Source organism: Phalacrocorax aristotelis, chromosome 1 (genome assembly GCF_949628215.1).
Source record: "Phalacrocorax aristotelis chromosome 1, bGulAri2.1, whole genome shotgun sequence".
NCBI classification, from domain to species: Eukaryota; Metazoa; Chordata; class Aves; order Suliformes; family Phalacrocoracidae; genus Phalacrocorax; species Phalacrocorax aristotelis.
Genome location: NC_134276.1, coordinates 206,671,476 through 206,696,790, shown reverse-complemented (window position 1 = coordinate 206,696,790; position 25,315 = coordinate 206,671,476). Strand labels below are relative to the sequence as shown.

General features: G+C 39.3%; 1 long non-coding RNA gene across 2 annotated transcripts; it reads left to right on the top strand.

Moving 5' to 3' along the window:
* The first annotated feature begins 67 nt into the window (after positions 1 to 67).
* Positions 68 to 7,543, top strand: LOC142051855 (uncharacterized). Of its 2 annotated transcripts, none has more exons than XR_012658656.1 (2): positions 68 to 125; positions 4,060 to 7,543. It is a non-coding gene; the product is annotated as an uncharacterized LOC142051855 (long non-coding RNA). The 2 variants fall into 2 exon arrangements; XR_012658655.1 differs by having other exon boundaries at positions 71 to 130.
* The last annotated feature ends 17,772 nt before the right edge of the window (positions 7,544 to 25,315 follow it).

The window sequence follows — 25,315 nt, the reverse complement described above, 5'->3', positions numbered from 1 at the left end:
CGGCGGCGAGAGCGGGGCGGGGGGGGAGCGCGCGCACGGCGGGCAGGGCGGGGCGACTGCGCGTGCGCACGGCATCAGCGAGCCGTTGATGGGGGGCGGGGGCGCGCAACGGAACCGAAACGCGAGTGAGGTTAAAAACGGGCGCGAGAGGGGGCGGTGGAGGGCACACGATAGTTCCCTTGGTTCGGGCTGTATCTGTGCGACGCCATCACGCGCGAGCCGCGGACACCCGCCGCTGGCGCGGAGGCAGCTGTTGAGGGTTCGAATTTAAACGGTCCTGTGCGGGAGGTCCCATCACGGGGTGGGGCGGGTGCCGGGGGCTGAGGTCGCCCGGGGCGTGGCGGGGAGGGAGGCCGGCGGGGAGGAGCGTCCGCTTCAGTCACGGCCCCACCGAGCGGCCGCCGTCCCGGTGCTAGCCCCCAGCCGCCCCAGCCCTCCCGGTGCTCGCCCCCAGTCGCTCCCGCCCGCCGCCCCAGCCCGCCCGGTGCTCATCCCTCGCCGCCCCCGCCCGCCCTGTGCTCGCCGGCCGCCGCTCCCCTGCCGCGGTCTTTCAGAGGGCCTCGGGTCCGGCTCCTCCCGCGGCGCTGGGACTGGCGGCTGCGGGCGATCGTCCGCTCAGGAGCGGGGTGCCGGGAGGAGACCCGGAGGGGACCCGGGGCAGCAGCGGGGCTCTCTGCCCTCCCGAGACTCACGGGGCAGCGGTGTTTTTTCCCCTGCGAAAGGAAAGCCGGGCGACGTGATCCCACCCCGCGGCTCAAGACTACTCAGTCAACTTTCTCGTCGTGTCGCTGGCATGCCCTCCCAGAGCTCAAGTGTCGGGCTGCCTGCATATCCATGTCCTGTCCGTGGGTTGTTGCCTGTTCTTCAAGATAAAACCCTAAGAAAACTACATGCACTGTCTCCAACTCTTTCCCCCTGTTGAGCTGTTTGGATTCCAAAAGCAAGATCCTAGTACCTTACAAAAGAATGGCAAAAATTTGGGTTGGAGAGACCTCAGAGGATCACCTGGTCCAACCTCCTGCTCAAAGCAGGATTAGCTGAGCTTCTGCATGGCTTTACAAGTTGGGGGGGGGGGGGCGGGGAGTGAGGGGGGGAGAGAGCAATGGATGTAAGCACAGTCACTTTGAAACAGTACATTTCTCAGAATTTATTAGATGAACAGCCTGGACAAGAGATAACACTTTGTGAATCTCAGGAAAAGTTTCAGTCAAAATGTCACATGACACAAGGATCTACAAGGCAAATTGTTAAATTAAGGTTCGTCTTCCCCAGGGAGTCTTCAGGACGTTTGGTTTCTATGGGATGTCAAGAATTTCTGCCCCCAGAATGAGCTCAAAAAGAGCAGGGTTTTATGATACAGGAGATGTTTTAGCGTTCGAGTATGAATAAGTTAGACTCAGCTATTACTATACTTTCTAAATTAAAAGTTTTTTCCTGTAATACTTAATCTTGAAGGAAAAGTGTATCAAATGTTCAATTTTTATTGGACATGTTGGATTTTTCTTCTTTACAGGGGTCTTTGAATGCTGATGCTGAATAAACCATAAATAATTCTATAAAATGAAGTAGAAAACGCTCAATTAAGCTGTGATTTAAATAATTTTAACATTTTCTGGTTGGTAAGCATGCACTTAACACTAGCAAAGTATGGTATAAAATCCTTTCTTAAAGGAACCCCAAACAACATCAACTCTTAATGCTTCATAAGACCCCTGAGACATTTTATTTGGCTGTCTTCATTGTGCTGCTGCTGTTGAGCATGGCTGGTGGCAGCTGAGAGGTGCGACTGGCTGCTCTGCCACCAGCCATTCACCCTCCTGCATGGTTCGTGTACACAGTCCATTTTATGTTCTCTTGTGCAGACTCCCACACTGGTACCATGGGATAAGAGCTTTTACAAAACAGTTCAGCTCACATATGAGAGCCTAGTCTTGTTTTAGGGTACCTGGCGTCTCCTGGGACAAAGTGGTAGACATAGTGATGTAGACTGCTGCTTGGGAGGGAATGGAGTGAGGGGAGAGGAAGATCAGTAAGCTTAGGAGTAGTTTTCTGGTTTGGAAATAAAGGATAAAGAATGATAAAGAATGAACACATCGTTTGGATATTGGCAAGTGAAAGTGTGTGGATTAAGGGATAAGAAAGAGGTAAACAGAGATTAGGGTGGATGGAAATAAGTGACAATGAGAGATGTAGATGTTATAAGGATGGAGATACTGCGAGTAGGACGCTCCAACTTTCCATGGATTTTGTTTCATTTAATCTTGTCTAGCACACGCATTTTTATACTTTTAACTAAGAGTGTCTGCTATGGTTCTGTCTCTGTCCTTGCCGTTTTAACACTGTCACTACACCCAGAGGTATAAAACATGAAATAGGCCTGAATTCCTTTCCTTTTTATCACCCTGTAGCAGGAAAACAGAACTGTGTAGTGTCTGGGGTTTTTTACACATTTAGCTAGTTTTCAGCATAAACAGATCTGTTTCTCTTTTTAGCCCTGTTTATCTTAAAAGCACTTTCTTTCATAATTAGGGACTTTTCTACTACCTTTTTCCTATTACAATCCTGTGGATAAGGTGTGCCTTTTTGTACACAGACAACAATATCAAAAACAGGGCTAGTCCTGAAGACATGCTTGCATATGTTCTCTCTGACATGTATGTTACTTGTGTTGAAATATGCAGGCAATTTTATTGATTTTTAATTTTACAGGAAGTACTTGTTACAGGTTATATATGATTCACCAATATTATTTCCTTACGCAGTCTGCTTTGAAATAACAAGAGCTTTTCAATTGTATTCACCAATGTCAGCTGTTTAGTTTACTTATGGAATAATGGCCCAGGTGATTAATGTTTATATTCTATAGTTACTTCACATCAGTAGAAGCTCTCAGGATCATGGAATAATGCATACTCTTTTCACAGTGCTCAGGAAGGCTGAAGAATGATCGTGCTAACTATTGTGGCCAAGAAACTCGCAATATTCAAAACAAAGTTTGTCAGTACAGTGCTTTACAATAAATAATGTCTTACATGATGTGAAGTTGTAGAGCAGTGGAGGCCTGAATCTACATCCGGAGCTAGTATAGATCTGTACGTGGGAGCAGACATTCACTTCTGCTATCTTAAAAGTATTTTCTTATAACCTAAAATGTTCTACTCCATAGTAAAAGAAACTATAGTTAAATAGTTAAATATAGCCCGTATTTGGGCAGTACACCATCTATCGATTTTATTCCAGAATGTCAGGAATTATGTTTGCTCTAACTCATTGGTCCGAGTTGCTTCACAATAGTATGGTTATATAAAATAGTGTATTTCATCCCTATAGTTAGAATTATACAGCTTTTCCCTTCATCTGACAAGCTGGGAGGTTGCTCAGAAACTGTGTGTCTGTTTTGCGGCCTCATTCCCGAGAGAGGATTGTTTAGATTTTGTGGTTTTGCTTGCTTTAACAACAAATAGCTGTTGGTTGATATGACCTCTTTTTGAGTCCCCAGCACCTGCTCTTGGGCTCATTTCTCTGCAAGATTATCTTTAGCTGCTGTTGCATCAGCTTAATAGATAAAATTTCTTGTGTTTGGTGTGGAATAGACAGTGTTGTGTGCAGATAATTATCACCCTTCACCTTTCTAGTTTGTTGTTCTCCAGTTTTTAATTTAAATCATCTGATTCAGCCACCTTACTTGCTCTCGTCTTTAACTAGACACAGTACACAAAAGCACATATGAGAAATTAAATGTAATTGTTATGAAATAAATAGAGGATCATAGAAAGAATTTTAATTTCTGTCTTTGAAAAAGTGAATAGAGGAAAGTAAAATAGTTTCTGAATGAAGCATGTAACTATATGCATAATTATAACTCAGTGCCTAAGCTAAAATTTTATCTAATATATTTAATTTGTTTTTTGTGCTAAGAAAACAAGATGTTACCAAGATTCAATGCAAGGCATCTTCTTCCATATTACTCCTTCACTTTTAGAGTGTGTATATTGCAGTTTTCCCTTTAGCCAGCTTCTTGAATTTTTTACAATTCTAGTAACCCCCATTTTTTCCCAGGTTAACTAGGGTCCTCCCATGCGATGTCATCGTCCCATGTGGCACCATATCTAAATCATTACCAATGGTAGGAAGCTGTACTACACTATTTGAAATTTAGAGGTGAACAAATGGTAAAAGAGACATCAAAGGTAGTTAGCGAATACAAATCCATGATATGAATTAAACGTCAGCTGCTTCTCTGCTTCACTGCTGAGTCTCCTCTTGGTGAAATATGTGCAGTCCACCTTCAAGGACCTGTGGATTACACTGTACGCATACCCAAAGTTGATCTCTTCTCATGTTAGTGTGATTAATTAATAGGCAGTGGATACTTTAGATGTTAATTAGCTATAATAATGTCTTTGTTCAGCAGTGTCACTAATGACAGGGCAGACCTCAGATGTCATGTGCAACACCTCTGTGACAGGCCTTCCTGAATAAGAGATTTTGTATGTTTTAATTCAAAATGAAATTTTTATTGGAAACAAAACAAGTTCAGGTTTAAAATTTCCTAACACCATAGCTGAACAATACTGAATAGATTAAGCTGTAACTGTGCAGCATGTTGACACCAATACTGCTTGTTCAGGTGGATGTAAGCAATTAATGTCAGTCCCTTGGGAGGTTCCAAGGTGTGTATTGTGTGAGGATGATGCTGTTGGGAGGGAGGGGAGATGTATGTCATGTAAGTCAGTGAGTGCTGGGCATGACCCAGTACTTACTGCTGGCCTGAAATACACAGTGAGGATTCTGTTAATTTTAATGAAGGCAGTGCTAATTACAGTGATGTGGGAGGAGAATCAGCTTTGTGTATGCATACAGTGTAATCCAGAGGTCCTTGAAGGTGGACTGCATGTGTTCTGCTAGGAGGAGGCTCAGCAATGGGGCAGAGGGGAATTTGACATTTCATTCATATTATGTTAACCTTTCCAAAAGATCAGGTTTCCAGCAAGTTGTGCAAGTCTGTAAATTGATGATTTTAATGTTCAAAACGCTGTCAATAAGTCCTCTGCTAGAATATGATAGAGCCTGATGCAAATGTTTAGCAAGGCGGATTTCTTTTTGTGCAGTCTGCATGTTTTTGAATGATTACCTTAGATTTGTTTCTGAATAGTTGTGGCAAAAGAAACTATATAATCTACTCTCCATTCTAGCCCTGAGCTGCAAATGAACTTATCATGATATGGACTTCGTATATAAATAAACAAAAGAAGAACTCCTTGAAAAACTGAGCATGCTATTAATAAAGGTTATATTAATTTGTAAGAGAGAGAGACACACACACACACAGATACACATTTGTTTCCATGGTGCTAAGAGGCCAGCACAAAATCTAGAACTTCAGAACATTATGCCTTTATTATCGTAGAAACAAATTACATGTAAAATAAACAACAGAAAATCAGGTAAACATGTAATATTATGAAATACATGCCTCTTTGGGACGTGGTCTGGGCAGTTATTTTTTGTTCCTTTGTAGGTATGGATAAATTTAAATTCTTTCACAGTAAGTGTGAAACAGCACTGTGAACCACTCAGTGTTGTGTTTATAAATGTTATTTCATATGAGTAAAAATTAGATACATGAATATGTATATTCATGTGCAGTTGTCGACAAAAATTGCAGGGTGGATATCATTCTATTTGTGTAAAGCTTTAGTAAACCATTTTTGTAGTGACTGTTTCAATTTTGAATTGTAGGAAGTAAGCATCAGTGTTTATGCAAAAAGTATAATGTTTACTCTTGAAATGCGAGGTCATTGTAAGTTGATGTCTTTTTAAATTAATTTAAGATAAACGTCTTTAGTCAAGGTTTGTAAAAGTATAGTGAGTGAAGCAACTATGTAAGATGATATACTAAATGAGATATTCTGGAAAATTACATGTAAATGAAAAAATAATTTCTTAACAAGTGGACCTTTTCATTTTTGCAAACATTTACATGTGGCTTATGACAGTAGTCTTTTGATTTTAGATTAGAATGTTTAGATTAGAATGTTGCATAACTGTGAGTACTGACCAATAATACCAAGTAAAACTACTTTGAAATATATATATATTGAAGTGGACTTTCCGTCTCTTTGCCAGGCATGATGACATAAAGCTTAATACAAGACCTTGGGATTCTATTACTGTGACTGTAGGATTCTCTTGATTATAAGAGATGGAGAAGGAACAAAGTCATAAAACTGCCTATTTCCTTTTAGTAATTATTATTGTGCAGCAACATCAAGCAGGTCTGAAGGAAGGCCTTTGCCATGGTTTTATGTTTACGCTGAATCTTCAAAATGTTCCTGATCATCCTCAGTCGTACACGGTCTCGGATTCAATTCAGAGTTATATTTACATCTATGCTTGCTTTCTCTCTTAGCTTGTACTTGCCTTTGAAGTCTGCTGCTTCTGAAGAAGGGCTTGTGTGCCCTAAAGCTTGTCCTAGCTACACTGGTGGATCTAAAGATATTACCTCTACCAAAAAAAAATAGTTTTAAGCAGTTTATTGGTAGCAGCAAAGTTCATGGTTCAAGTCCTGGCTGTACTGAAGTAAATGGAAATGTTTCCGTTACTATTACTTTACCGTTACTGTACTTCAGTACAGCCAGAACTTCTCCTTTGGAACTGCTCAGGTGCTTCAAGCTATACAAGTGTTTAAGTGCATTCCCAACCTACAGCCAGAGTACTCAGCATCTTTCAAAATTAAGTCATGCATAGTTAGATTATGCTGACACTTGCTGTGTTGCAAAAACATGGCTTTTACTGGGTAAAGGGAGAAAGTAATTATAACTTTTTGTCTAAAATCTGATCCTAAATGATTTGGGAGGAAAGATATAGTTTAGGCCTTGAAATCATAACATCTGGGTTAATTTCCATGTCGGTTCAAAATGTTGTGTTTCTGTGGACCGAGTAGTTTTCTCGTTTATGTTTCTCCTTCAGTTGCCTGAAAAAACCCAGAACATTTTCTGTCATCACAGGGATACGAATAAGTATACAGGATATTCTCTAATGCGGTGGGAAGATGGGTTGTCTTTTGTTGATTTATATGAAATGAATAATCACTCAGTGCAAAACAGATATTAGCCTCATTACAAGAAAAAGTGGTTTCTAGTGCTTCTTCCTTCATCTTCTGAACAGGAACAAGTAAACCCAACCCGTAGTTGATTAGATTTCAGTGCTCCTTTTTTGCCGTGGCATTTGCTTCACTTATATATAAGTATCAAATTAGCCCAAGCTGCCTGGGCAATGTTACTCATTCTGTTGTTCGGTTGCGTGTCCAATGCCCTTATACCTTGTAGTAATGATGGGCTGCTACTTTCTTCGAGTAGATTACTTCACTTTTCTCAGTATCTGTGCAGAATACAGAAAATCAATGGTTGCAAAGTTATTCATTTTTAATTTTCATCATGAATTGAATACCGTTATGGTGTTTAGGTGAATAATACATTACGTCTAATGGTGCCTGGTATTATAAATTAATTTTGAATAAAATCTTCCTTTTGAAAGCTAAGACATTTCACCTTGGAGTATTTTGTTGAGCTGTTTAAATCTCACAAAAAAACCTGCAATCACATGTACCAGAGGAGGATTCTGACAGGGGGAGATTTTTTCTTTAATACAGTTTGTAAAATCAATTGTGTTAACAGAATAAAATCAAGTAACACAATGTTTTTTATAAAAATGCAATGTTGAAACAGGCATAAAAACTGTTTGTAAAATAACAAGAAAATATTTTCAGTAATATTTTGTGTTAAAATTGTTATTTGTTAGCAATAGAAGTAATATATGTTAGCTAAATACTGTCAACGTTATTAATACCAAATCCTGGATCCACTGCAATGAAAGAAGAATGCTGTCATCAATATCTCTAAGACTTGGTTGTAACTTTGGATTCCACAGTGCTGAAGGAAGCGTTAAAAGAATGCAGGAATAAAAGCCTTGCTTTACAAAATAATTTTTTCTCCTCTCCAGTATGCAAAAATAATTTTTCCTTGTCTGTGTCATGAGATCACCTGATTAGATAATCAGGCAGACTGTTCTATGCAGTTTATTCCGTCATGTTGAGTTTTGGCTAGTGTATCTAGGCTTTATTCCCAGGAAAGTAGATGCTGTTTTCAGCTTCTCTCATGAGAGGCATTTGGAAGATCCAGATAGTTCCCTAACTGAAACAGCACTATAAAACTGAGTTGTGAGCCTTTGCTGCAAGAACTTGAGGAACCCAGATTAAGAAAACTATGTCTTGATAAAACTGTCTAAGGGAACAAAAACAGGAAATGTTTTTAGATGAGAAACTGCTGTCAGGAATTTAAACAGGAAAGGCTGAGTACAGTTTGTTACTGCAGAATGCTAATGCTGTGTGCAGAATGACCATTGCCCTAATGATTAGAGCTTTAACAGAAACTCAGTCCAAGGTCAGGCAATCCAGGTCAGCAGCGCGAAGTGGTCCGCAAGGGACTTCGCTGCTTAAAAAAGCTGAAAATGGAAACAGAGGCAAGGGAGTCAGAAGTCAAACTATCCCCTAAGTTAGTAGGACCAAGTTGCAAACAAGAATTAGGATCAGAAGAAGATCTGGGGCACTCTAAAAGCAAAGTACTGCAGCTAGGGTCAGAGAAGCCAGAGGCAAGCTGCGAAGTCCAGACAAGCAGTGAGCTCCAGCTGGCGCAGAGTAATACAGTACCACAGATACAGTAACCGGGAGCTGATCACAAATGGAGGTACAAGCAGGTACGGGGCTGGCACACAGAATGGGTCATTGTCTGCAGGGCAGAAAGCCTTGAAAAAAAGGAAGATGCGGCAATGATTTCAATGCGTCATGATAGCGTGCCTTATGGCGTGACTCAAGAGCTGCCCTTCCCCCGGGCGTGGCAAGGCAGGCTGCGTGGGCTGGGAGGGAGCCCGAGCTCCGGTTTCAGAGCAGACCGGCAAGCAATGGGCAGTTTTCCCCCAGAACTTTGCCTTGGACTGAAACCAGATAGATAGTGAGCAAAACAGTTTGGGATCCACAAATTCCATTTTTGCAAAAACAAAACACAACCAACCAACCGAAAACCATCTAACATTCACATACGTTCTAAACGGATCCATTTGGTAGGTTTCCTTCACCTTAAATAAGCCTTCTCTCTCACTGGTCTAAGCTTCCATTGCATATTGGAGCAAAGTAAGAGTAAGTCCCATCACAACCTTTGGTTTTGCCAGGCAAAGTCGGCACGAGTTTGGGCTGTATTGTATCACTTCCAGAGGTATTCTGATGTATGTTCGAGTAATGTATAAAGACTAGGTTCCTACAACAAGTTTCTGTTCCTACAAAAATGGATCTGATGTTATTGTATTATTTATTTAAAAGTAGTAAGGAGTTTATGCATACAGAAATATTATAAAAAATAAGTACGATATTAACATTGAAATAGTGCTGCTGAGATATGCCCTGCTCCAGTAGGCTGGTCAGCCTGAGACAGAGTAACAGAAAACAGATATACAGTTCACTTCCTTATGAATTAAAAGGTAGGAATAAAATCATTTCCGATCAACATTTTACTGAATTTTATTTTCCAAAAATAAATCTTTATTTTTTTATGAAAACCTGTAAGGTTTTTGACTAAGTATTCCATGACATTCAGATTGAAAATGTAGCAATATGCGTTATCCATGATTCAGACCTTAGAGGGATTTATGAGAAGTAAGCTGGAGGATTTTTTTAAGATATACATAGAATTTTGTATCTTTATATAGATATGTATTTTTGTCATTTGTGACATTTATGTAAATATTATGTCCAGATTTTAACCTTTGTAGAAGGGTTCTGCAGAAAACAGGACACGTTTCTGTTTTGTTCAACACTGTGTTTGATAACTTTGAATTAATTATCATACCATATCTGATCAAACTTGCATATGACACACAGGCCAACAAAACATTAAGTAATGATGATGCTGAGGCAGTTATAGAGAGTGACCTAGAATGACTGTATTACTGGACACTGGCAGGGGGAAGATGTTTATATGGCTAAACAAAGAATAAGTGTATGAGGAGGCGATTTTACCTCTTCTTGAAGTTTTAATGAGGCCAATATTGAAGTACTACTTACAGACCTAGTGTGGACGCACCAAAAAAAGGAAGTTGACAATCTGCAGTCAATATATAAATAATCATAAAAAATGCCCAGGGAAAATTCGCTAATAAAAAGGATGAGGCACGTGAGCAGCGACGGAAGGAGCTTGGCTGCACCGTGTCTGGCAGCGACTTGGACAGTCCCTTCCGACAGCAGGGCGCGTCTGTGCTTTACTGAGACGAAGGCGGGGGTTCAGAGCAGTCGCCTCATGCCGGGCAATGCACTGAGGAGACGGTTGAAACTTCCTCTCTCAAATAACAAGTGCATAATTTAAGGGTCGGTGATAGATGGAAAATCAAACTAGATAATCTGGTGTTTATACTTCCTTAACGTCAGTATACCAATGATAAAATAATTTAGGAATGAGCTCTAGCAAATCTTTTCTAATCAGAGATGACAAATTGCCTCAGTGTGATCTTGTGAAAGATCCCACAAGTGAAGCTGATTCTCAAAACAGCACAATTGTCCTTTAGTTAAATTAAAGCTGTGTGACTTGCCACTGATAGCTGTGATACAGATTTCTGTGATTTGAATAAAAGGAACCTTTTAATTCATTATGAAACATGGTGGAGATACCTGGCAACTTTCATGTTCCTTTGAACTCCTTTTTAGCTCATTGCTAGCCTAATGGCTGCTAGGCCTTACAGTTACAGCTCGAAGCCTGATTTATGTTACTGATTAAAAGTCACCTAAAAGCTGCTGGAAAGAAAAGTATGGGCATGTGAGTATGCAGTACGGGTCCATCTACCGGGTTTACCAAGCCTTTTACTGGATCTGGCTGCTGAATTTTGATTCTTATTGAAGTTTCAGATCTTGATGACTGGCAGAAAAAAGACGCTGGTCTTGGCATTAAAAAGTCACCTCTGTAGTTATTGCACAGAGTAGTCTGACTCTTCAGTCTCTCATCTGATATCTAAACAGGATAGTATATGTAACTGATAAATATGACAAAGAGAACTGGGGAGAGAACAGATGGTGCTTTCCAGTTATGGCATCATGGGTGAACATGTGATGTGAATATGTGACTTGACCATGGAGATTACAGAGACAAAGGACACTGTAGCAGTTTGTGTGACAGCACTGACAGCGAGTTGATTTTACACAGGGAATGCCCACACTGCGCAGTGGTCAGGGGCATGGCAGTTTCTGAGCTAGCAGGGCCATGCAAGAAAAACTCTTTGCGTTTACTGTGCTTCAAGGAGGGCTTGTAAGGCCGGGCATACTGCAGTACCTTGCCTAAACCGCAGAGTTGGCTCCCCAGCTCTGCTGGCTCCTCAGTGCAGTTTGAAAGTGTCTGCGTGACCCAGACACCCTCTGCTAGTGTCCACTGCTTGCTATGCCCTATTTAGTAACATAATAAGAGAGCAAATAACCCAGATTTCAGGGGCGAGGAACAATAAAGGTATCATAGAAACATGGCAGTTTTCTCAGGAATAGGTGCTACAGCACCGACTTGGCCACACCAGCCTAGCCTATCCAAATATAAATGTTATTTTTCACACCAAACTTTTTCATTTTAACTTCCTCTTTATACATGTACATACATTGTTTATTCACAAGCATGTTACAGCTTCTAGTGGGTTGAAGCAGGCAGTGGGGTATCTCTCTATTCATACATTTCTGCTTTTTAATAGGATCTATTCAGAGCAAGACAAAAGCCTGATTGAATGCTGGGAGAAATTTTGTATCATAGAGTCATTTAAATGTGAACTAGGACATTCTCTGGACAATTACATTAAAATGGCAAGCGACCCTCTGTACAATAGTTGCTTTCAACATGATCCAAGGCCAAGACAGGCTTTTGACAGTTACATAATGCAGATGGGTCATGATCAGCCAGCACAGGAATGTTCAACATTGTGCAAAACGAGAATCACATTGAGCAAAGTTGAAACTGAAAAAAAAAGACAGACAAAAAAGCTTTCATTTTCAGTATGCTGATCAATTTTCTAATTAATAATATTCACATTTAGAAATATTTATTTGTAGTCTGAAAGCAAAATACTAATAGGAAGATTGGAAAAGGCTGAAATAAGAAATCTGGGCGGTCTTCAAACTTTGACACACCTGTTTGCAAAAACATCTGTAATATATTTTAAATGGTTTATGAAACTACAGATTAGCAATCATATATGCTATTGATTTACATAGAATACAGGTATTTTTATTTAGAAATATTTTACTATGCCTTTAAAATAGCTATAGGCGAATTTAGTTACAGAAATGAATTCCAGAATTCACAAATCCAAATAATTTATCTCACTGCTAGCATCCTGCTGCTTCTGCTTTTCTTCCTGCTTTACCCACTGCAAAAAATGTTGCTTAGTGCTTTGTGTTAATACTTATTTGCTCTTTCTTACACCAAAACAATAATTTCACAGAAAAATATCAACAATGTATCTGAAAAAATACACTTGCATCAGTAAACACCACATTGCAGCAGTGTGAACCTTCTCGTCTCCCAATGGCAATAAGGTCTTAAACTACGTGGAATTGTGGCATTTCGGTGTACTTAATTTATACTGTAAAAGCCAAAGGCTTTACAAACAGATATGTGTATCTCTCTATATATAAAAAATACATTAAAAAAATATAAAGCCTTTTATATCATAGAATCATAGAATTATTAAGGTTGGAAAAGAATTCTAGGATCATCAAGTCCAACCGTCAACCCAACACTACCATTCATCCTAAATATATATATAAATCTGCTGCAGGGGAGCTATAGCATAAGCTTCTTTGCTATCTCTACTATTATTTTCTCACTGTAGCCTGAAGAGAAATCTGTTGATATTAAGGATAATTTATGGTCTTCCTTTGCATTCGCTCATTGACTTCCAGGATGAGATTGAGAGTGTTGATTACTGACATAGAGGAATTGTAATATCATTTCACATTAATTATCCTTTTGTGGTATCCCTTCTTTCAGAATAGCTGGCCCCAAATGTTGCCCAGTAAATATTCCAAAATACTGTAGTGGATAATCATGTAAAAACAAATCAAGAAACTTTTTTGCAAGTGAGGCTAGTAAATGGTTTGTTTATACAAACTGGTGTTGCAAATATTAGTATCTTGATTTTGTGTAACTAAAGACAATATTTTATTATTCACTCTGATCCTTTTTTTCCTATTAAACCTCCTTATATTCACAAAAACTTTTATAGCAGTGAAGGAGTGAATTATAGGTTGCAGTAAAAACAAGATTTCCATCTCCACCCTTAGGTTCCTGTTTTAATATGTATAAACTGAATTACAGTGGTGAATTTTATCAAGAAGCAGGTTTTTTATGCTAAATCATAAAAAAAGGCCTCTATTACTTGTCATGCAGTCTTTTCTGCTTCGAGGCTAGATAGTTTTGGTTACTAATTCTTTTTGCCAAGTTGTATACTGTCAGTCCATGGAACAAGTATACAAAAGGCTGAATCTGAAAGAGTGAAAATTAAATTTGATCCAAAACAATACTGGACATTGAGCAAGTGTTGTTTAATAATAAAAATGTTTTTATAACTTAAGTTATCAATCACTGCCTGTTACCAACATGATTGTTCTGAATTTGATACTAATTAATCTCTTGAGGCTGTTTTTTGTCAGAGCTTTTTTTCCAAAGCCTAGTTAGGTAGGGAATTATTCCAAAATACTTCCACCTCTTAACACAGTAAATATGCAAGCTTTAACTCTTCCGTGGAGCCTTCCTTACTATTAAATAACAGCAAAGATAAACCCTAATTTGATATTCTTGTTAAAGATGGCTTGTTTCCAAACCCTCTTTCTGCTCTTCCAGGTCCATTTCCTCCTCGTGGGCTCTTGTATGGATAGCCTCCTAGGAAAACAACATAAATAATAAGCAGTGTTACATCTTTTTGCAGAACCCCCGTACCTGGTACTTAACTGAACCAATGCATCATCTTTACATATCACTGTAGAACTGTGGAATGACAGGTCCCTGACTGTGGGAACTGCATTCATTATGAAAGTAGTATTGAATTAGTTCATTGCCAAAAACATATAAAGAAGTCCTAAAGCAAACAAGCACTGGTTGACAACAAATAGTCAAGAGCCTGACAGATTAATCATTCCAGCTTTAATTTTGTTTAATTTAGTCATTGATTAATAAGGACCTTTCCACCTACAATACACTGAAATCTCATAAAATTTGGCAGAACCTGCATGAGAATAAACTGAAAGATACAGAGAGGAAAGCAAGGTTTCCTCCAAACTGTAGTACTTTTCAACAGAAACGATATAAAGATCTCATTTAGAACCTTATCTTTATCTCACAGAATTTATAATGAGTATTTAAAGAATTGCAATGAACTTCAGATAATGCCCTTGCTGCATTAGTATCTGATAGTGGATTTTATTCACCTCACAGCAAAGCAGAAGTGCAAGCTTACAAATATTTAATCCTTTCCATTTAGTTTGGGTGAATGAACCTGTATAGACTTTGAGAAATAAGTATAGTGTTTAATAACACAGTACCCTTTGCTGTGTTTTTTCAAAAGTAGGTCTTACAATGCTGGCTGGACTTCACTTTGGGTCATTAGCCTCCATTTAAATTTCCCCTGTGGTTCTTCCTAGTTGGAAAACGTTATATTTCACTGACCTTTTTGGGGACATAGATTGCTTTTTCCATATTAAATGTAACTACCTTTTCTAACAATTTTATGTCTGTCAACTCTTTGGCTTCATTGTTCCCCATTACATATATATAATAATATATAACCCATTATATATATAAAAATATAAAATATACCCCATTATTATATATAAACCTGTCTGCCCCTACTGTCATGTTTCTATGTAATGTTTAGTTAAGGCTCATGCCAGACAGCAAACTCTCTAAGGTATAGCCTAAATCTCAGTGCGTTCTAAAGAACCATCCATACTTAAATCACTCTATAAATGATAACACAGAATAAAAAAGACTTCATTGTGACATAGGTATCAGTGGTATGTTTCAGCTGCTATCTAGCAACACTGCAATCAGGGGTAAATGTGTACGTTACACAGCTTAGTTCTTTGTAATAAACTCTAAATGTAGGGTGCCATTTTAGTAGACAAAGACTGAACATGGAAGCAGAAACTCAGAGGAAGCAGAAACAGAACATCCAAACCCTTGGATGACGTTCTTAATATACACATACAAAAATGTATTCTTTCTCATAAATCTGGGGTTAGCTGTGAACAATTCAAGGAAAAAGATGTATGTTAACTGTTGTCAGCTGTGGAGAGAGTGAACTTTCTTGATATTAACAATACTGGTTTGTTGTAAAAAAAAGCCAAGATGATAGAAAAGATATGGCAAAGGTTTGTGGGAGAAAGAGTCCTATTCACCTGTTATCTTGGGAGTTTAACCAAGTGATTCCCCCCCACATTACGGGGAAGCAAAGCCAATGTTAAAGTAAGCAAAGTTAAATGAAAATTTGCAAATGGTTGATGAAATATGAATATGGAAAAAATAATGCACACAGTGATGCTATCCAAAAGTGTCAGAAATGCCATTTCCCCTGCTGTTTGCACTCCTGAAAGAATTCAAATGACACCTTGCATCTAAAATCACAATTACCAAGCCTCTCCTTTTGCTTCTGAGAAGAGAGGGATTGCTATGGAGACAATATATACCTAATAGCTGGAGGGTAGGTGGAATAAATTCAATAAATAAACAGTCGCAGCTGAAAAGAAGGAACAAGGGATGACAACCAAGTCTGACAAAAAGCTTCTGATTTTATACTGAAACTTTGAAAATTATGTGGAAATCAAACACTGTCACTAAAAAATGATAAAGCCATTGAATCGATCAGGAAAAAACATCAGGAAATGATATGTTCAAAATGAGAAGCTAACCGACAATCATAGGACCTTTTACTAAACTCTACAGCTGTTTCTATGGCTTTGAACTGGTCATTTATATTATTGCACTCTCTGAGCATCAGATTACTCTGAAATCCCTCTAGGTTTCCAGTCTGGGCATTGTGTGAACACTTGCCCTCTATTTAGCCAGTTCATTTCTTCCTGTGCTCCTAAAAACAGCAAAAAGCTGGGCTGGTATGACGAGCCAACTCCAAGGCATACAATCAAACAGCCTTACAAATCACCTGCTGATTTTAAAAAGCAATTAAATGTCTGAGAAAGGTCATTAAATAATGCATAGTATGGCAAGTGACATAGAGTTATATTAATGGAAACACTTAACACTGTTACCATGGTTAGCATGAAAAACATGCCCAAAAAGGGCCAGTGCTGTTGACTGCCACCATTGATTCCAGAAAACCTCATTAGTTCTGCTTCTCAACAACTTAGGAAATACTGGAGAAATGCCTGTCGTTGTTCTTCTGTCAATTAGACTCAAATAACAAACGTATAATCTGGTTTTTGTTACCGTATCTCTGTTCTGTATGTAGCTCCTGTCCACATTATATTATTTAGTATTGAACAACAGAAGTATTTTAATGGTGGGAAAGGAAAACTCTGACTGCAATTGTTACCTTCTAATAGTCTTTCTGTGTACCTGGTCTGGCTTCACATCTTTTGTTACGGAGCCAGATCATAAATACTTATCCTTTAGTGACTTTTTCCTTTTCAATCAGATGGCTTTTAATCATTAACTTGTGCAGTTTTATGCTGCCTTTCCTCAGATTCACAACCTGGTTCTGATGCTGTCACTGGCCATCTTTCACATACCAGTAAAGGAAGAGGGTCTTTTTGGGAGGGGTGGGGAGGAGGAGGTGAATGGAAAGGCTGAAGGGTTTTTTTGCTAGAGCCCCAAATTCTTTATATCTCTTCTGTCCCAGTTATTCACCCAAACTGTAGCTGATCAGGGTGACAACTTTGTTAATTTTTGCTGTTATTTGCAAGAAATTAGCTTTGTCCTATTTATTAGTATATAGCCTGAGTTCTACGAGCTCATTTGTGTTCCTCAATATTCTTCTGTAAAATAATACAAATCTTTTAACAATTTGCAAAGAAAACTGACAGAGCTCTGGTTAGAAGATTGCGTTTGGCTCATTTTTCTCTCTGTTTCACCTAGTATCCTTCAAATCACACATGGCTCACAGTGAACTGTAGCAGTTGAGAAGCTGACATGCATCAACCTTTGATTGTCCTATTGCAGATGCAATAACCTACTGCTAAGAAACTATAGTGGCTGCTGAGGGCAGTAATACACTGACATGACGAGATCCAACAAATACTGTTTACCTAAGAAACTCATGGGCTATTCACTTTAATTGCTGCCATAATTGGTGGAAGAGGGCAAGTGGGTGTGATTAGGCTATGGAGGAAGAAATAGGCGGGACCATAACTGGGAAGCCTGGACTTTTAATGCCAGCATGCCTTCATTTTAATGCCAAAAGCATCAAGAGGAGCTATATTACTCAAAGTTTCTTTTACAATATACTGACATGTAGCACATGAGAACATGCATTGTAGACTTCTGTATATAGAGAAATATAAAGAATCCTCGCATTCCCCCAGGGCAATAAAAGCTACATGTGCACAGTTCAGTGAACCCTGACGTGGAACAGTACTACCACTATCCTCCAACCACCACCTGTCTGTCTCGGCCTACACTTTCCACCTCTCTGACCTCTACTCCTGGGCAGCCCACTGGACGTTGCAGCAGCACATGGCTAGCACTGAGTTACTTGACGTGTTCTTGGTACTGTAGGAGTCCAGAGAGGGCACCATGGAACTGGCCACGTGTTAACCTTCTCTTCACCTAGGATGGGTTTGCAGTGCATGCTGGCATCTGTGCTGCCACAGTGGTTAAAGGCCACGTCCAAACTGTGCTCCCATCACTAATTAAGATTCTTTTTTCTTCTCATTTTAGCTATCTAGAAATTAGGTATCTAATCTAGTGGGCGTTACCTCCGTGTAAGCAATGGGAAAGTTAGAAACTTCTGAAAGACAGTTTGTCTTCTATTGCGTTCAACCACTTTGGGATTAGATGAGTCACCCCTAGATTTCTCAGTCCCTCCACACTGAATTACAAAGGAAGCCTTTATGACTAGCTGAGATTACACCACTTTTCAGATGATAAGAGCCTGGAGACATGAATCCCACCTAACCTGAGTGACAGGAAAATTAGTTGAAAAAGTTATTTCAGTGAGGGAAGCTGAAATATAGAACTGCATAGAAGCTAACAAGTAAAACAATAGAAGTAGTAAAACAATAGCTCTACACGTCATTGTAGTAAAGCACTGTAAATTAATTTATAGCGTAATGAAGCTTTGTTACAAAATGCCATAGTACACCCAAGAAGTGGAGACATTACCTTGTGTGTTGAAATTCTTCTGTTTCACTGAAAAAAAAAACAAACTCGAAATTGGCTAATGTCACAGTGTTTTGTAGTTTTATTTATATGCTCTGGTAATGTTCTAGACTATTTCAATGTCGTCGAGCTATGGATGCCAATATCTAGGCACATTAACTCTGTGAGCAAATTATCAACTGCACAAATAAACAGAATTCCACTGGTGTAAGTACAGCAATACTGATTTAAGCCAACTGTGATTTTGGAGCTATGTATTTTGATGGAAAGCTTTGAGAAAAATAATTCCATAATATAAAAAGTGTAAAAAGAAATTTGAAAACAGAAATAATTCACTCCATTTAACTGTCCAGGATGAAACACAATTGCATCTTTTCTTCTTTTGTGCATTCTTCTTTATGATACACAGTAAACTATCAAATGGAAACAACCGACATATTGTGTAGCTTCTAACAGTGGCTGACACTAGGTTCAAACAGATGATCTTGACAGCATGCCCAAAGAAATGTTTCAGCTTTACGGTCTAGAAAATGTTTTGTTTCTTCTGTGAACTAAGTGCTTACCATGAAGCATGTATAGATAAACTTTTAAAATTAAGAATGTAGTCTTTATTTCATTGTGACTGCATTGTTCAAGCTTGCGGCCCCACGAGGAGGAAAAGGAGTTCTCGGAGAAATGAATGGAGTGCTGATTGAACTTCACTGCTCATCTGAAATACCATGAAAACTATTAATACAGCTGGAGTAGCTGACTCAATCACATGTTTTCATGTGTTCTCAAAGGATGATATTAGCTGCCAGGGCTTAGAGCAGAAGACATGACTGAATCATGACACTTCTCAACGAGGCTGTGTGAACTCTCTGGGTCTGCACCAGAACCGTGGCAACGTACAGACTGTAGCTGTGCTGTGGCCAGGGATCAGGCTTTTGGGGTTTGTATGAATGCATGTGAACGCATGGGTCTGTGATTTCAGGGAGTGTCGACTCCGCAAGTGAACTATGGAAATAAAATAAATTCAAGATGCCCAATGTATCAGGCTGTGGATGTTGTAAATTTTGTACCAGATTTGTATGTTTGTACCAGAATTGTGCGAGCTGCCTAGTCTGGAATGCTACCAACAGTAGAATGGAAAATTCAAGGCTGCTAGGCTCTCTTTTCTCATCCATTATGTTTATAGGTCATTGACGTCTATAAACGTAGAATAGCTTGGTCATGTTTGGAAAGCTCTATAAAATATCGCATTTGCTCAAAGCAATTTGAATTAATACAGAAGTGTGTGAATAGATCAAATTCTTCTGATAGTTTTCATCCCAAGTATCTGAGTTAACATTTATTTTTTTTATAATAGTCCCCTTCAGTCACAGGGACGATGAATCCGAACACAGGCTGCAGCCCAACACCTTCACAAATCTATGTGGACAAAGTGTGGCCTGAAAGGTGTGTTTGGTTTACAGTAAACTAGCATGATCAGCAAGAGGTTCTGCATGTGATCTTGCTGTTTGGGGTAAACCAACAGCTGCCAAAGCTTATGATTTCTATCAGTTCTGTAAGAAATGCTGGGTCTGTGATACAGCTAAGTATAAATTTGGCCTTTTTTAAAGGAATAAATATTTAAATGTATAAATATTAACTTCTGCTGGAATGCTCACTCCAATATAACTATGAAATGGTGCAGTATCACATATTCTGACATTTCAATTTTTGAAAGCATTCAGCTGTTTAACAAAACATTAAGGAACAATATTTTATCTTCACGTGCACTGTTACATTAGCTATGTGCATTTAGTTATCAGCATGAGTGTATCTATTGAAATGATTCGTTGTGATAACTCAGACTATGAATCACACTCAGGCAGCACGGGAAGCCTGCAGTAGCTGATGTGCTGTTAGAAGGGCAACCAAGTTGTCCACTGCTATGCCAAAGTGCGATGCATTCGGGCGCACACAAAATGCAGCATAGCCTAAGGGGAAGCTTTTAGGCTGCTGTGAACCCGTTATTCCTGGGTTTCAGCTCCGCTGCTTACTGGATTTATGATTTCAGAATTATTTCCTACTCTCTCTGACCAGCTCTGTACTAACTGGTTTTGCTATAAACTGCCTACGGTTGCTATCAGCCTGACAGCTCCGGTTTTGGCAGCAGGAGCTGGAACCTTGTCACCTGTGAGGCTCCGGTGGACACTGTCAGCCAAATCATGCCTGGGTTCTGTAGAGCTGCTCTGACAGCCAAAACTCAGACAACTTCTGCAGAAATCACCTAGTGATAACCACGGTGTGTTATATCAGACGTGATTTCAACGTAATGCACATACGTTCTGCTGGTGCCATGAGGTCAGCTGATGTTTGGTCAGATGCTAAATGAGAGTGAAACCTGCAGTTTCAGTCTCCAGCCTTTATAAAGATATGGCTTAACTGGAATTAGAAGAAAAAGAAAAATATCAGGCTAAGTCATAATGTAATTAATATTATTTTTAGAAAGGTCAGTACTTTATTTCATTCACATTTTTATATCCCAGACTTTTAAAAATAATAGTCTTTTATTCAGTATGCCCACTCAAGGGAGAATAGACTCTCTGTTAGCACATCCTAATTAAGAGGCTTTTCTAGTAGATTACAAATGTGACTTTTTAGCCTAATTATGTACAATAATATTGACTGATTTAGCTCTGCATCTGTCAGTGCAGTCTTTACTGCACCCTCATTCCCTTGTTTTTCTGTTATGTGAGTACTCCATAAATAACATCAGTTCCTCTATTCCTGGGACACAGCCTGCCTGGGGCGAGTCAAGTTTTATCAATGTTTGGGTTGTTTTCCAGTTTGTTTCTCAGAAACATACTGGCAGAAATATACTGGCAAGTATGGCAGATATGCTGAAAATTATTTCCCTACCATGTTGCAATCATGTAAACCCTTTGCTTCGTGGAAAGACTTTCTGATGTATATTGAATCTGAACTATGGACTTGATAACATTGCTAATAGTTCTGCAGAAATTGTGCACATTTATCAAATCAGAAATTGAATGTTACACATCTGTATCCCATCCTCCGATTTTTCTTCACAAGAAGACCAAACATGGATCTTGCTTCTCTGCTGTATAAATGTATATTAAGCTTTGGAATTAAATTTAAAAATATAGTAAAAAAACCCCAAACCTGGAATAAAATTGTTGAATGTTAACTTTGGATTCATTAATGATTTGTTCAAAATGGGCTGTGATTGAGGCTTTACTTCAAATTAAAATGGGGACAGTGTATGATATCTGCTGGTCAGCAACAGAACATACATCCTTAGTCCAGCACACAGTCCCCACTCCAAAATATCAACTATTTTCTATTGCAAATAGAAAGTGAACTTTTCCCTGAAGACTATAATCAGAGAATCAAATATTAATTCAGGTGTTTATTATGAGGCATTCATAGCATATATGAAAGGCACAAATATCAGCCCACAATATTTTCAAGATATTTTGGTGAGAATTTTCAAAACTGCAATCTTTCAACAACTAATTTGAATCAGCAGGTGCAGAAGAAGTATTTACAGTGGGGTTTTTTCCCATTTTCCAGCCAGCTCACCTTGAATTTATATTCCTGATTTTTAGCATTTAATATGCCCATCCATTAATGACCTAATTTCATGACTTCATGAAATAATTTGGGATGTGACCCTGGATATGTGTACGTAGGGCCAATAAGAAGTCACTGGGAAGGCTGCAGTGCAGAGCAGAGGGTGTTTCTTGTGGGATGGGCATTGGGACCACAGCATATTTAAAGCATACTCTTAATTTTATTTTCTCATTTGAGCACACCGTGTTGATTTGACAGAGTACAGCAGAATGGAAATAATTTAGAGAAGATGTCAGAGGGTTTTTACCGTCTGAGACTGAAGTTGCTGCCTTTGGGACTGTGCCTGATTAATACCATCTGCCACGTGCCCGGCATCTCACCGACAGGCAGGGAACATCCCGCAGACTGGAGCAAACTCAAATTCTGCTGTTTTCTTTAACTATTAACTCTTCGGGAATGAAAAAGGGTTCAGAGGCACAGCAAGCTGTGCTTGGCCTCTGTTTGATTTGTGACAGTTTTAGTACAGTTTTCCTTTTGCAGGTTATTCTACAGTCTATAGGTCTGTTAAATCTTGGTATTTTTTTAGAAAGCCAGGTTCTCTGCAGCTATGGTGGGTTTATAGGGGCAGATTTAGTTTGTGGAACAAACAAAGGAATGATCCAAGACGAACACAGACTGAGAAGAAGAAAACAGACAAATGTGAAGTGGACAGGGCACACTGTAAAGGAATAGATAGGAACATATTGGTATTGGCTGGGCACAGTCTGCAGCAAAAAAGTTATTCCATTGTCACAGCAACTAAAAGCCAAGAGGAAAGAGTAATAAGCAGTGGTGAGGCCTTAACAGTATTAAAGGATGCCCCATGATGCCTTTTTTCATTTGAGTTTCAGATTAGATATTAACTGCAGTTGTTCTGTCACTTTCCTGCAGTGTAGTGTTTGCGCTCTTTGCACATCACAGGCCTGTTTCTGTGGAGGGCTGGGTGCTTCAGAGCCGACGGAGGTGAGGCTGCTCAGCAGCTTGAAACACCGCATCCCATCCCAGTTTATAGAGGAAATCTGCATTATCTGTCTGGCAGTACCAAAACTTGCTATATTTTGTTTCACAACATCTTTAAAATGTTATCTAGGCTCTACCTACGAACGCAATCGGACTGTTGCCTCCAGCTCACCTGTTTCATACCCGCACAATTCTACTGAGGTCAGAGCGGTTCCTATATTAAACTGTTCAAGACGAAAAAAAAAGAATGAAAGGTTTGTAGTCTGCAAGCCTATGGCTGTGAGTGATTAGTACCAGCTGTCTCATCAAACTTGATATGTCAGATGGAAATGCAGCTGGAAAGCTACATGCAAATGAGCATATATTGGCTACGCAGTAAGAGAAATCCTGTCAGTAACAGCATGAAGTAAGGCTACAGACTGATGGTGGTTTTCCAGAAAATGGAAACACGCTACAACATTAAAATGCACTATTTATTTCTAATCATCCCTGTTCTGGCAAGCAAGGTTTCTAAAAACAGTGTCAGTGAACCTGGATCCTGGTGTTACTACATTGAAAACACCATTTTGCCACCTAGTGGTGGACTCTGGTTTTATGTTTTACATGTTTTTACTTCTCAAACTTGCATCTTCTTACTGTGTGGTAAACCATATATCGTTCAGGCAGACAGTTCTTCCTAGAAGGCGTATAGTAACTTTCTAGAAAAGTAGCTCTGTTTTCTCAAAGTTTGGTGGGATGAACTAGCCAGTTTATTCAAGTATTACCCGATCTGGAGAGTTTCTTAATGTGCAAGATTAGTATTATTTTGTGAAAGATCAAAATAATTAGCCTTTTAGCCCTGTCAAAGGTTTTAATTAGACAGCATCTTCCAAAGTTTTACTCTGTTATGATTTTCAGAGTAGGTAGAAGACTTGATGCTCTAGTGCTTCATCAGGGGAGGTTTAGATTGCATATTAAGAAAAATTTCTTTAATGAAAGAGTGGTCAGGCATTGGAACAGGCTGCCCAGAGAGGTGGTGGAGTCGCCATCCCTGGAGGTATTTAAAAGCCGTGTAGACGCGGCACTTCAGGGCATGGTTTAGGAGACACGGTAGTGTTTGGTTGGCAGTTGGACTTGATGATCCTAGAGGTCTTTTCCAACATTAATGATTCTGTGATTCTATGGTTCTATATAGCCAAGCAGAGCCACACGTAGCTTTCTGAGCCTCATTGGGCTGCAGCAACAAGGCTGTAGGTGCTTTGGTGCATTGATGCATTGCACCTAATTTTGATGGATGTAGGGAGCTGTTGTGCAGCACAGCAATAAACCCTTCTGAAATAACAATATCTCTAAAAGAAGTCCTTGCAAAACTGTGCCCTGTGTGTGGGATTTTGTGCATGGAGACACTCCCATCTGAGATATGTTTATTTATAACAAAGCTGTCTTTTGTTTAGCATCTCAGAAAAGCTGTGTTTTGTCCATAAGGCAGAGAACAAAACTGGGAAAAAAAATAAAGGTGTGTTATTTTAGTCTGTGTAGTTTTATTTTGATGTTTTCTGCTTGTGGGATTGAATGGAGGTAACATATTTCCTGAGTGGTTTCCCAAACATTTTTTTCATTTAAACCTCTAAAATATGTGCCAAAACTCCAGTGACCTTTTCTCTTACTATAATGGCTCTTGTCTTACTGGAGAGGGCTAGCTAAGTATTGCTGGTAAAATTATACCTTCCCGAATGTGATATGGAGCTGGCTAAAAAAAAGAACCATGTAGAAAGGAAAACTATTCAAGACCTAAGAGGCTAAGGAAATTATGTACAATTCTTCCCAAGAAAATGGCCTGTTTCTAGGTTTTCTCAGTCACGGACACCACTGTGTGAACTGATGAGAAGTCAGAGAGTATTGTGTAAAGACTGGATCAGTGACAGTTCCAACCTGTCAGTTGGGGGGGGCTAAGGGCACCCTTAGCAAAGGTAAACTCAGGTGCGTCAGGGCCATCTGGTGAGCAAGGATGGTCTGGGGAGCGAGGCCAGAACTACACACAAACACTCAGTCATTTTTGTTTGCCTGGTTATTCATTCACAGCATGGCATCATTGTGCATATTCCTTTAAAGACAAACTCTTGGGTTAGTGGATAGACCCATTACTCTAGGGTTTCCAAATGAAAGTGAATGACTCATTGTCAGCTCCCCAAAAATCCATCTAAAGTGGCAAACCTTTCTTCAATAGGCCAAGATAAAATTCAGAGGGCAAGAAGACATAGTCCAGAATTGTGTGTGATTTGACACAGGCTACACTAAATTTTACCAATTTCCTGAATACATTTCAAAGTAAAATATCAAAAAGATCCTCAGAAAACTATTTTAAC